At 36.7% G+C, this 14,325-nt stretch overlaps 1 pseudogene; it reads right to left on the bottom strand.

Annotated features, from left to right (window-relative positions):
- Positions 1-3,144: 3,144 nt before the first annotated feature.
- LOC107687883 (contactin-associated protein-like 5) overlaps positions 3,145-14,325 on the bottom strand; it is a 98,582-nt pseudogene continuing 87,401 nt past the window's right edge.

The following is a 14,325-nucleotide window of genomic DNA, read 5'->3' as shown; positions in this document are numbered from 1 at the left end:
CAATAAAAAAAAAACATAGACCCGGCTAGAACAAGCGGAGTGATACAAAATTGTGAAAGGGCGTTCCGGTAGCGATACCAGTACAATATCTCACGGTTCTCAACCAATCAGATTTGAGAACCAGAACGAACTGTTGTATATATATATATATATATAATAGAATAGTAATTAAAATAGAATCTTTTCCTATTAATTATTTCATAATTATTATAGTTATTTCCCCTGCATTTGTTATGGTGGCTACACACCTGCACTGTAAAAGATGATTTTTCGAAGTCATAAAACAAAAATGATCGAAGAAAAGTTCATGTTTAATTCAACGTGTTACTTGCCATTTCTTTGTAATTACTTCTAAATCTTACTAGCAATTTCTGAGTGAAAATTGTTTCTTCACTACATTTTTTCTGTGTGGATGTAAAGCCACCATTAAAAAAGCTCCCATTTTTGTTTTTCTCACGATGTGTGGCTTAATTTAAAAAATCCACATCACATCTAAAACTTCCTGTGAGCTGCTAAAATTGCTCGGTAAGCATCCCGCTTCATTTCAGTTTCGCTAGCATGAATAGCTGAGATTGAGGATTCATTACCTCGGTGAGACGCACCGAAATCTAATGAGAGGAATGAGTCAATCATGGTACAACATTCCGGCTGGTGTTTATCCATGCTGTGATGGATTTAGCTGTAAATCGGACTCAGTTCTGAGCCCAGGGCTGTTTGAGAGAGGATCTATCATCTCTGTTCCATGGCGGGAGTGACATTTACATAGATCACGGCTAGATAAATATCTAGCATTACTGATTCTTTGTCCTGACGCCACTGAAAATGACAAATGAGGGGGTTGGGTGGGGCGATGATTAGATACCACCTCGAAGCTTTGCTCTGGTGAATTGTGGGTATTATCGGAGGAATCTGCACATCTTGACCCTTTCCTATGCTATTCTGTTCAGAACAGTTTTTTTTATCATGTTGAGTCCAGGAACCAATTATATTTAGATTATATCTCATAGCGCTGAGAAAGCAATCATAATATGATCTAAGACATATTTGAGGCTTATACGGGAAAGACCTGGCAACCTTTAAAAGGCTGTGAATGATATTTTGACTCCATTACTTGGTTCCGCTGGAATATAATGCAATAGAATCAGGTCCCACCAGTACAGAATGAATTCTCATATTCCCAGTCTAAGAGTTTATTGTGGACTGGTTTGATGCACTCCAATGCGAAACCTTCCCTTCATTGCAACTGTGATTCACAGGGAACATTGTGTTCCCGGAAAACACATCATGGCCATTTCTGATCAGCATATGAGACTTTACACCGGTAAACATAAAATTAAATGTCTCTTCTTACTTGTTTGGGGAACATTGGGGCCTTATTTCAGGTTCTTAAGCATCTATACTGTATATATCAGTATTTTCACTGTTTTTGTTTTTTTCGTCCAGTAAAAATAAGGAAAATATTTAAGGTATTTAGGTTAATATTGAGAATATATCTATTTATTTAGTTTTTTGTTTGTTTGTTTATTTATTTAGCATAAAACATAGATTAATCTTTAAAGGGGTCATATGATGCTATTTTAAAGATCATTATCTTCTTTATGCACCAAGAGCTTGTAACACTCCAAAGAGAAAGGAAAACTTGAAATCGCATCATATGACCCCTTTAACTCAAGAAACAACAACAGAACTGTCAATAGGGTAATAAAACTAAACTTAATTCATATACTCTCTATATTCTATCCTTTTATGTTGGTTTAATAATGTTTAGATTTTTTCTAAAGAAAAAAAATGTTTTTAGAGCTTATTTTTGTCAGTAGGTAGAACCATGTGCACTTTTGTTTTTAAGACCCATTTAACGTGATGTATGCAAGTAGAGCATCCTTTTAACATTCTTTTTTTTATATATATATATTTCTTTGTTCTGGAACAACATTTCTTGGATCCAATCACTGACTTCAGATTTTAGGAGTCACATTAGGACCTGGACAATCTTGATACTGTAGGGTGCATCAGATGTACACTTCCAACAGGAAATCTGTAAGAGCATGTGATAGAGTGATAGCACCAGAAACAGATGCACTGAACGAGCGAGTCTTAGACTTTAAAGACAACATAAAATCAAAATTGACCGTATAACTTTACTTAAAGACCCTATGAAATCAAAATTGGAGTTCCGTGGCTTGTAAGATCATGTCTATTAGCTTTGAGGCCATTTATATGGTAGCACGCCTTTAAAGGTTGACTAAATAAACGTTAAGCACCTCTACGCATTTCAGATTTACAATGATCTTCTAGCAAAACAGACCAAGAAATCTGAGGACTTGTCTTGCGAACTACACAGATTTGTGTCCAAATCCACTAGAATGAGAATTTCCCTTCCCCAGATACCAACTACAACTGATTAGCAACATCATTTGAGCTGAAAAGTATGCTGTAAAGGCTTTCCGCTGTTTAAAATAAAGCACCAACAGGAAATACTCAATTTCCAGTCCCAAAAGCTGCGTCAAATCATTTTATGGGGTCTTTACAGACAAATCGAAATGAAAATTGACACTACGTAGGTCTAATTTCTTAATAAATGAACCAAGTTTTATTGTGCATGAATCAGTGTTTTTAATAAAACTTATTCCACAACTTTTCTGCTGATGTAACAAAGTTGGCAGGAAAAATAATATTGACCAATATCACTCCTACTTTTAATGATCCAATCAAATCTCGCTAAATCAAATCTCCCTACGTTTTTTTTTCAATTTCACTTTGAAATATATGACATAACCATGATTAAATGGTCTTATTCTGAATGATTCTTCAGTGCAAATTACTCCAAATAATAATAAAATAAGTCTTTGGGAACTTTTATCTAAATGAAATAACTTGCTCCGCCTCCTTTTCGAATGCTATCATCAACCCCTCCCCTCCAATCGCTCACCTCCATTCTGAAACATAACACCTGCTTTTCACAACCCAATCATGGATACAATCAAGTCATATTTCCTGTTCTTTCTCTCTGCGAATTGTCACATGACTGTTAAGCTAAATGCATTACGAATGCCGTTTCAAGTATTCCTTAGGAAAGGAAATAAGAAGGGAATGTATGAAGTGAAAACAGAGCAAAGGAAGGAGGAAGTGAAAGAGCCCCAATGGTAACATCACCCACTTTATTTGCATCACTACATCATGCTCGCCTGTGGCTGAACAAGACCATTCGTGCTGGATTAGTACCGCACCAGAGCCGTTTGATTGGTCACGGTCCACAGACTGGAGACCGTCGAGTGTTTGTTTGTCTGCCAGAGTGATTCGCATGTGTGCGCACACAAAAGATTCTGTAATCTCTTTGTTGTCAGGTTAAATAATTAGCCCTGAAAGCAAAAGAGTCGCTTCAAACGTTTGAAGGCCATGTTTGGGTACGGCTTCTGAGCTTTGAAGCCACCTGATCTTCTAACTCTTGGGAACATTTTGTCTAAAACCGCAGCAAAGAACCACCGATATAAACCCGGTCTGTTAAAATCCGTCACGCTGCCTGCGTCCCACTATAATTCAACGTATCTGTGTTGTGTGCTTTCCATTCCCTGAATCCTGGATGCTAAAGGACAGTGGTTGGGAGGGTGAAGGGCACTGGCTGTGTCCACAAGGCTCAGCTGACTTCCTGTCCCCAATCCCTGTCCACTGAGTTGGCACTGAACGTTAGGGTCGCAGCGACTCAGTGGGGGTTACGAGGTTCGTACGCCACAGGTCAGATGAAGTACTCTTTCCTGCTGTCTCTCATGGCACTGTGTAGGTCCAACTCGGCCCGGTATCTGAGTTCTGGCCTGGGCTGGTGATCTTTCTCCTTGACGGAGGCCATCTGCCGGGTACGCTCGTGTCGATGGCGGTACAGGAAGCGGGTCATCACGGCCACGGCGCAGAGGGTAATGAGCACTACTGCTGCTATCAAACCTACGAGAGACAGAATAAGTAAGTGGAACTTGTGCTAATGCACAAAGGCAAAAGATTTCCTCATTCACATTTCACAACTGGTTCAAGTTGGTCACATAGATTTGCTGCACTGACTAACAGAAAGCTGCTTAATTTGAATGCAACTTCTACGATAGTGACAGGTGCACATTTAACACTGTTTGGCAAATTTTCACAGGCAAAATGCACTAATTTCAGTAAGAATCCAAACAATTAGGAATTCCGCATGAAGGTGAAAGATTTTGCCACACAGATTGGACACGAGGATTTGCCATGTTGACCAACAAAAAGCTGCTTGGTTTGAAAGTAACTCACGAGTTATGCTTTATAAATAACTACACTATTGACGATGGATGATAGACCATTTTTGCCCCTGAAATTTGCTAATGTGACCACACCTTAAGTGTCAACTTTTGCACCTTCAAGACCCCTTACCAAAAATATTCGTAAAAAAAGGTTTGATTTTACAGCACGGTTGCCTTCAAAATGGAGCAGGAACGCAGCACCTACCTCCAATTACACACATACACGCTTGACTCATAACAGAGGTAAGATCACCATTTCTCATGAGTTATGCTTTATAAATAGCTACACTATTAACAATTGACCTTTTTTTGCCCCTGAAATGATGCTAATGTGACCACACCTTTAATGTCATCTTTTGCACCTTCAAGACACCTTACCGAAAGTTGACAAGATATATTTGTGAGAATATTTGTAAAAGGTTTGATTTTACAGCACATTTGCCTTACAAAAATACCACCTACCACCAATTACAGCGGAGTCACTTTGGGCAGCGTTCGTAAGTTTCTTCCCTCTACTTCCTGTGTCTGCATGATCTGTGAATAAAGTTTGTTGTTTGTACACTGATTCCATTCATTTTGCCATTTCTTGAAAACATAAGATGGTACTTTTACCAACCTGACAAAGATCTGGATGAAGACTTATCAGCCAGCTCTCCGCAATTTGACTCTACCAGGTTACCAAGAACATTGACCAACGAGCTGCCTCGATTCAATATGGCCGCCTTGAGAGGAGCCAAATGGTTGAACTGAACTGAAGACAGACAGCCAATGAAACCTCTCGATCCAGCCTGGAGAACCTCCTCATCTACACCAGCTCGACCTGACAGAGGCAAGAAGACCATACCTCAGGAAGTTCTTATTTGCCGAACAAATAGTGCTAAACTAAAGCAAACTAGTGTATGTAGTGCTAAATGAAGGGTTCTTGCCCATCAAACTATCTCAAGGTGGCTCGGTGTGGTGAATTAGTCAGTTAAGCACAAGCTCGCACACCCACAGCTTTAATCTTGGAGTTTAATTAAACGCCTACCTGTGACTTTCCCCAAAGTCAAAGACCTTATCGTGATCATCTCTTTGTCCGTGGACAGGCTGTATTTCAGATTGGTATCTTTATCAATCTAAGAAGGAGAAGGATACAGAGAGAAAGCGAGAGAGATGTGGCGTGACATTCGCAAGATTCTACAAATATTTTATTGGTGTGAGACAAAAGCCGCCACGTGTTAATCTGCAACACTGCGTGAAGAATACTGATGACATCCTTGAGTTTAAGCACTGCTCATAAAGTCTCTGCTACCAGGGTACAAAACTTAAATGTATCATCAGCCATGCACATCAGGGTATTTTATTTAACTCAGACTGAAAACAAATCTGATCTAAATCAATTGAGAGGAATGTGATTAATGATGCTACAACTTTCCCTCAGCAACAATGGAACTGAATTATAAAACACGAGTGGAAAGCCATTATTATTAAAATTGATGCATTCATTAAATTTCTATGTAATGCATTTTGTAAAACCATTCTTATGTAAACTGTCTCAAGAATATAATGTGTTTTAGAACCATTCTTATGTAAAATGTAACACATTTATTTCAAATGTATGCAAATTATACATGAAACCAATTTGACATAATTTGTCACAAAAATGTGGCCTATACATTAAAATGTGTGCAAAATGTAAAAATGTGTCACAAAATACAATATTTTAATTTCTGTGTAATATATTCACAAAATGGCTCATACATAAATTATTTCATAAATGTGATTTACACCTTTGACTGAAATTCTGTGTAATGTGTTCGTAAAACTATTCGTATGTAAATTGATGCATGAATGCGACTTGCATCTTTAATTGAATATCTGAGTCATTTGTTCTTAAAACTATTCATACATAAATTGTTGCTTGACTGTGATCCACATCTTTAATTGAATTTCAATGTAAATTGTTCAGAAAACTATTCTTGTGCAAATTGTTGCATGAATGTGAACGACACTGAATATCTGTGTAATTTGTTCGTAAAAATATTTGTATGTATAGTATCTTTAATCGAATTTCAGTGTCAGTTTTTTCATGAAACTATTTGTACATAAATTGTTGCATGAAAGCAATGCACATCTTTAACTGAATTTCAGGGCAATTTGTTGGAAAACCATACTTATGTAAATTGTTGCATGCCTGCAACATCTTCAAATTCGTTCATAAAACCATTTTTATGTACGTTGCCTTGGTTAGGGTTCAGTAAACGATTAAGACATTTGTTCTACTCATGTTTCATGAATAAAGACCAATGATTTATAATAATGTTGACACATAACTGTGCAAATATTCATTGAAAAGGTTAATAACTGCCAAAGAACTGACTAAAATTTGTTTAGCTTCGAAATATATGCAAAACTTACCTGGACATACATGTCCCTTCCTTCTCTATGGATCTGGACTCTGTGGAGCTCTCCGTTGGCCAAATTAAAGGACGTTGGTGTAAAGATGTCAGGCTCTTTATCTCTGTTCAGCCGATACCAAATCTGCAAACTCCCTGCGGGACGCCAATGAGACGCGAGAAACGCATGCAATTTGAGACGTAAGTAAGACAGAATCAAGTCAGCACAGCACATTGGATGGCTCATTTCCTTCCCCACTGATGAGGGTAATTGCTAGCTTGACCGCTGTTTTGAAATATGAGGAACACAGAAAAGGATGCTCCTCTCCAATCATCATCATCACCATCATTGTTGTAATCATCTACTGACAGTTTGAAGGTAATCAAAAAACAGCTCTGATTGGCCAATACAGCACTGTGATTTGGCACATGCCATAACAGGACTAAATCTTCAATAAACATGAAATATACAATTTTCCTGCTGCATTCAGTATTGTCATTGTTATTGTCCTCTGATAATATTCATTTATAGACTTTTTTTGAACTAAATTTAGCCAATACCTATTATAAAAACCTATTTTAGGACCTTTTTTGCATTCTCACTACCATAATATTCCTCTAAATCTCAAGGTGGTTTTAATTAATATATACATGAAAGTAATGATAATTTTTTGCATTAATAATGATACTTTCCCCCCACAATAATAAGTGAAAAATATGCATATTAAAAAAAAAAAAAATAATACATATAATTTATTCTTCTTTATTATATACATTAAATATATTAATATTACAAAATTACATATTTACATGTTAATTAGCATAAAAGCACAAAGTCCATACAACAAAAATAAGAATGAGCTTTTTGAATTAATAATCATGTTTTTTGCACAATAAGCAAAAAATTCAGTTAATTGTTTAAAAATTATAATATATTATAATGTAATTTACTGCATATTAAATACATTAAATATTTTAATTTTAATTAGCATAAATATAAGGCAGTACAACAAACTATGATGCATAAATACTATATAATTTACATGATACTATACAAAATACATAAGTATTTTTTGCATTAATAATTATACTTTTTTGCACAAGCGAAAAATGTGCTTTTTTTTTTTTTTTTAAGAGAATGTGGGTTTTCTACATTAATAATGATTTTTTTATTGCATAATAATGAGAAGTGAAATATGTCTATTTAAAAAAAATCTAAATATAATGTATTATTTTTATTAATTTGGGATGATATACAGTATGACTAAAACATATTCTAAAAATGTTTTGAGAGATTCACCAATATAGCAGTTAAAAAAAAGAAGCAAAAAACAGTAATATTATGTTAGTACCATTGTAAGCCAAAATAATGGCCATGTACTGTTGATGATAGGTGTTGATGGTCAGAAGCATGGCAGGCATTTGAGTTGTGAGGAAACTGAAGGCGATGCTCTCGCGTGAATTGCTGCTTTGGGCGAAGATAGCTGAGGACTGACGGCTGTGGTTGCGCATCACGGAAAACGGTTCCTGGAAGGTGTAGGTCACCGAGGACCCGCTTTCAAAGGACACGGAAACTTCTGGAAAGGAAGAAAACACAAAAGCGTGAAAATGTTGGTGCAAAACGCTTGTGGGCAGATCATAGACGGCGATTGGCCGTGTCAGCATATTAATGTGCTGTCGAACACCAAGGACACGGCGCTGAATGGACAGAGTGGAAAATGCAGAGGAAATGAATCATTTAAACTTTAAATGAATGCAAAATTATGCTTGGACTGAAACCGTCCCCTGGGCATCTCATGGTGTTCATTTACTCATAATATTATCAGAATAGAAACACCATCCCTCTAGAGTCCAATAAAGAAAACGCAAAGCCAAGAACGCCGTCTCATTCACAGAGCGTTGACTGGCTCAGCTGTCTGGCATATCAGAGGATCAAATGTGATAAAGGCTGTATTGACAGCAAAGAGGTTTAGCATTGAGCGTGATGGGAAGGGAGGGTCCGCTGGGATTGGTCAAGTTGCAACCCTTTGAGCGAAATTCATCCAAACAACTGCGGTTCACGGTCATGGACGCGAGCCATGCTGAGACAGACAGAGAATAGCAGAACTGCACTGAATATCTCATGTTTTATCCAGCTCAGCTTTGATCAGGTGCAATCTGCGGGCACAATGCAGTCTTCAGAAATCAAGGTTGCCGAGCTCTTAAACGTCCTCCTTCTGGAACGCTCTTTGATATGTAGTAGAGGAGTTAGGAGGATAACAAAGTTGAAACAAACTGTTTTTGATGAGGAACTGTTCCTTTGAACTGCAAGAAAATCTAAAACCTTCTGTGTCAGCCACAGACAGATATGTTGGTCAATTATCGGCCAGTTAGCATCTTATTTTAGTTATGAATATCTCAACTGTTTAAGACATTTTATTGTGTATATATTGGATTGGTATGATGTTAAACACAGAGCAACCTGCTTTTAAGATAGTATAACTGGCAGTTGAAAAACAAGCACACAAAAAGACTAATACAACCAAATTAAGTGCAAAAAAAAGACAGGAATCTTTGTTAGCATAAATGCTGTATAATATAACTAAGTGCAAAAAAACAGAAAGCTTTGTAAGCACTAATACAACAAAATTAAGCACAAAAAAGGAAGGAGGCTTTGTTAGCACATATGTAACAAAACTATGTGTAAAAAAAAGACTTTGTTAGCTTTTTGTTAACGCAAGTTAAACAAGCACAAAAAAGACATAGCTTTGTTCACGCTAATACAACCAAATTAAGCGCAAAAAGACAGGAAGTTTTGTTAGCACTAGTACAACAAAATTAAGCGCAAATAATTTTTCTTTACTTAATATTTTCTTATTTTTGTGGGGGAATAGTTTTGCGAAACAAGCCTGCCCTGTTGAAAAAAAACAGCATATGCTGGTTAGGTATGTTTTGAAGCATGGCTGCTGGTTTGAGCTGGTCATGTGCTGGTCCTGAGCAGGATCTAGTTGCTTAGGACCAGCACATGACCAGCTAAGGACCAGCTCAAACCAGCAGCCATGCTTCAAAACATACCTAACCAGCATATGCTGTTTTTTACAACAGGGTGTGGCCTCATAAAAAGGCTAAAAAGAAGCAATATTCTTCATCAGACCAGCTAAGGACCAGCTAAAACCAGCAGCCATGCTTCAAAACATACCTAACCAGCATATGCTGTTTTTTACAACAGGGTGTGGCCTCATAAAAAGGCTAAAAAGAAGCAATATTCTTCATCAGAATATGCAACCTGCAATCTTAATTCTACAGTCAACGGTCACAATGAAAACATATTATGAATATTAGCAATTCATTTCAAACAAGATTCTTTCATTGACACCCTCAACTTGAAAAGTCAGCACTTAAAGAAAATCCTTTTGACAGAACATAATCCTTCGGTATTTTTCGACATTGTCGTGGTGGACCAATGATATTTTAGAAACCAAGTGTACAGTCAATACAAACAAATTCAATATTAGTGCAAAAGATTTATTGCCAATATTAACATACCTTTCTTGCAGTTGGGTCCTCCATAGGCCGAATGTGTGCAATCACAAACGTAGCCACTGCTCTTCTCGATACATTTCCCCCTGTTTTGGCACAAGCTGTTTTGGCTGCTGCAGTGACCCGGACACCCCGAACTGACTCCTGGGGTCATTTTAGCCCGCTCCTCAAGGTCAAGCGTCATCCCATTGATGCTTAATGACCTGATGCACCCTAGAAATCCTCTTTGTCTCGATGCTGTGCCTCCTGCACAGACAAAAATGCAGTTATTTTAAAAAGGAAGCTTTGTTAGCGCTAGTACAATACAATTAAGAGCAAAAAAGATGAAAGGTTTGTTAACGCTAGTACAACAAAATTAAGCAAAAAACAAACAAACAAAGCTTTGTTAGCACTAGTGCAACAAATTTAAGAGCAAAAAAGACAGAAAGCTTTGTTAGCACTAGTACAACAAAATTAAGCACAGAACGACACAAAAACGTCATTAGCACTAGTGCAACAGAATTAAGTGCAAAAACAAAACAAAACAACAACAAAAAAAAACAAAGCTTTGGTAGCACTAGAGTAACAATATAAGCACAAAAAGACAGAACACTTTGTTAGCGGCTAGTACAACAATATTAAGTGCAAAACCGTAATAAAAATAACAAGAGGCTTTGTTAGCGCTAGTACATCAAAATTACGTGAAAAATAACGAGGCTTTGTTAGAGCTAGTACATCAAAATTACGTGCAAAATAACAAGAGGCTTTGTTAGCGCTAGTACATCAAAATTACGTGAAAAATAACGAGGCTTTGTTAGAGCTAGTACATCAAAATTACGTGCAAAATAACAAGAGGCTTTGTTAGCGCTAGTACATCAAAATTACGTGAAAAATAACGAGGCTTTGTTAGAGCTAGTACATCAAAATTACGTGCAAAATAACAAGAGGCTTTGTTAGCGCTAGTACATCAAAATTATGTGCAAAAAAACACATGAAGCTTTGTTAGCACTAGTATACCAAAACTAAGCACAATTAAGAGACAGAAATCTTTATTAGTGCTGATCTAAAACCTTATCTAAAAATTATGAAAGTGAATTTAATATTGCAGTAATTAGCATGTAAACTCTATTAGCAGCATCTGTGTGGAGGTACAGGGATATTATTCTCTTACGCCCCGCTGGCAAAGAGCTGTCACTCAAGGCGGAGCCTACCAATGAACAGCTGGCTGTTGAGCTGAAGGTGGGTGTGGCCTTCAGACGGGGCCTCCAGGAAACGCAAGGGCAGCTGGTCCACCTGCAGCGATGCCTCCTTCACATTCCTCTCCGCTCGGACGTAATGCCACTGCTTGTCGTTCAGCGGCACGTGAGACTTTACCGTTAGAACCACCGGCCCGTTACCCGCATCAAACGTGAAGGTCACGACGGAGGGTGCTGCGGGATTCAGAACAAAACACACAAATCACTACATATGCAACAGGACTTTGTGTATATCATTTATTAGATACTAATTGCAGGGCTAATATATATATATATATATATATATATATATATACTGTATATATTACACACATTTTTTTTTTAAATATGCAAGCACAAAGTTGTTCTTTGAACCATGGAAGAAGTCAAGGTTCAGTGTGACACGAAACAACACCTCGTTGTAATGCAACTACACTGTTTACATGGAGTCAATGTATTTTGGCAAGTCTTGGTGAAAAAATTAGCCTTATACTTGGGGGAAAATATATAAAAAATATGAAGGCAGGCAGTATGATGAAGATGAACAGCCTCAGTGAACTGTGTACATTAATTACACAGCTGATGGTTTCAGCGGCACAGTTCACTAAAACTGCTCTTTCCACTCAAACTGGCTACGTCCTCTCCTCTTTGCTGCAAATGCTAATGACACGGCTTTTACAATTTTAATTCCACATTTGTGTTGATAAAGCGTTATAGATAGATTGGTTGAAGCTCACAAAACCTGTGAGGGAACATGTTCAGATCATATTTCATGAAAAAATAAATAAATAAATAAATAAATAAATACATAAATAAAAAATAGGAAAACATAAATATGGATTACTGAAATAAATGAACTTTTCCACGACATTCTAATTTATTGAGATGCACCTGTATGTCATATTAAAAATAATAAACATTTAATATATTTAAAATAATTTATGAGAAATAATTGTAATTATTTATTTATTTTTATTAAGTGATCAAATATTTAAAAAAAATATTAATATACAAATATAATATAAATTTGAATGTAAAAAAAAAAAATAATAATCAAAAAAAAATCTATTTTATTTCTTAAAAAGCACAGAGGAAAAAATGACCACTTAATATATACTGTCATATTTTACAACCCAACCACATAAATAAATAAATAAATACAATTCTTAACTCTTCTTCGTTTGAAAAGTTAGTTATTTCACTTTTTTGAAAGTCTAGTTCTCAGTATAAGGGGACTCACCACTGAGCTCCACTCTAATGAAGTCTTTTGTGCCCAGATTTTCCAGGAAGACTCCGGAGGGAGCCGTGGTTTTGAAATAGAGTGAGATGTCGACGCTGAGCTCGGCCTGAAGTGTTGGGAAGTGCAGGTAGGATGACCCCTGGTAGAAGGAAGCGGCGTTCCACAGAAACCCTGAGGTAAGGGGAGACTGATTATGGTTTTCATTAAAATATTCTTATAATAAGACTTAATTATGACCTAGAATTTAAGGAGTCTTGTCAAAAATGATATCACTCTTTTATAGCTAAGTTGTGATAGACTGTGTAAGTGAAGACAAGATCTGACTGCAAGTTCTAGATATACACAATTTTAAGGCTGTTAAAATTAACGCATTAACACATGGGATTAATAGGACTAATGTGTTAAAAATGCACAAAAAAAGGTTAAGCATGATCAATTCATTTATTAAACTGACAGCAACAACTGTTGCTCAAACAGTAGAAGGCAGCACTAAAATGAGAAGATCAGGAATTTGATTCCCAGGATAAGCATGGATAAAATTATAGCTTGCAATGCAAATAATTTTGGATAAAAGCATCTGTCAGACTCATAAATGTAAATGTAACAAATTCACTTAAAAAGGAACTGAATGCGTTGGCATGCTAAAAGTCAAAATATTAAACATGATTATTTTAATACACTGACAGAAATAATCAAACTGAATGAATTAACACTGTAACTACAACTGAATGAATTAACACTGTAACTACAAATAAAAAAGTACAAAAAGTAAAGTAACAATTTTCTAAATGAGCTAATTACATATGGTTAAAAAAAGATGAATCCTTTTTTTGTAAAATCTGTAAAACTCAGTGTGCTTTCATCACAACAGAAATAAACATATTCCCATCTATTGTGTTACAATTCACTTCTGTGCATTTCTAAAGTGTGAACAAATGAGATAGCCTATGTATGCTTACGTACTGTCCCCGTAGCAGTGCAGAGATCCCACTCGGTAAATAGCTTCTGACCCGCTTCGGTTTGTGTCTCCTACCAAGATCTCGGTCACTGGTAAGTGCTCTTTGTAGGACAGCACTCCTGTGTCATTCTCCCTGTTCACAAGCAAACAATAGCTGTGTTTACACGGCTGCTCTCACTATCTGCAGCTATTGATACTGTCAACATGTGCTGAGATGATATTCAACAGATACAAACAAACAACACAAAATCTAATAAATCTGAAAGAGCACCAGTGTAGAAACAGGCAAACAGTGAAGGCTCGTACCATGAGCTGCGGTCAGCGTCACAGTTGCAGAAGTGGTTCATATCGATGCAGTTTTCATCCAGACTGCAGGCGCACTGCTGCACCCCGGGGAGAAATCCACCCCAGTACGTCCTTCTCTCTCCTGCCCGGTCCAGCCACCAGGACAAGGGCGTTCCATCTGGAGCAAACACATTTCAGACAACACATTTCTTTATTTCGCCAGTGACATCTAACACTGCGTGATAACAAAAAACACCTTAGGGATGTGCCAATATAGAAGGTTAATACGACAGTCAATGACTATTTTTGTGTTACGGCTGATAAACATAGTTTGCCCAAAGATATTTTATTAAATACTCACACTTACATGTTTTACATTAAATCAGACATGAAAACATTCATTAAAAAAATGAAAGAGAGAGAAAGAGAGAGAGAGAGAGAGAGAGAGAGAGAGAGAGAGATGGCTAATAATTTA

This window comes from Sinocyclocheilus anshuiensis, unplaced genomic scaffold (genome assembly GCF_001515605.1).
Source record: "Sinocyclocheilus anshuiensis isolate Anshui unplaced genomic scaffold, SAMN03320099.WGS_v1.1 scaffold273, whole genome shotgun sequence".
NCBI classification, from domain to species: Eukaryota; Metazoa; Chordata; class Actinopteri; order Cypriniformes; family Cyprinidae; genus Sinocyclocheilus; species Sinocyclocheilus anshuiensis.
The sequence above is the reverse complement of the archived record's forward strand: the minus strand, read 5'-3'. Positions and strand labels throughout refer to the sequence as shown.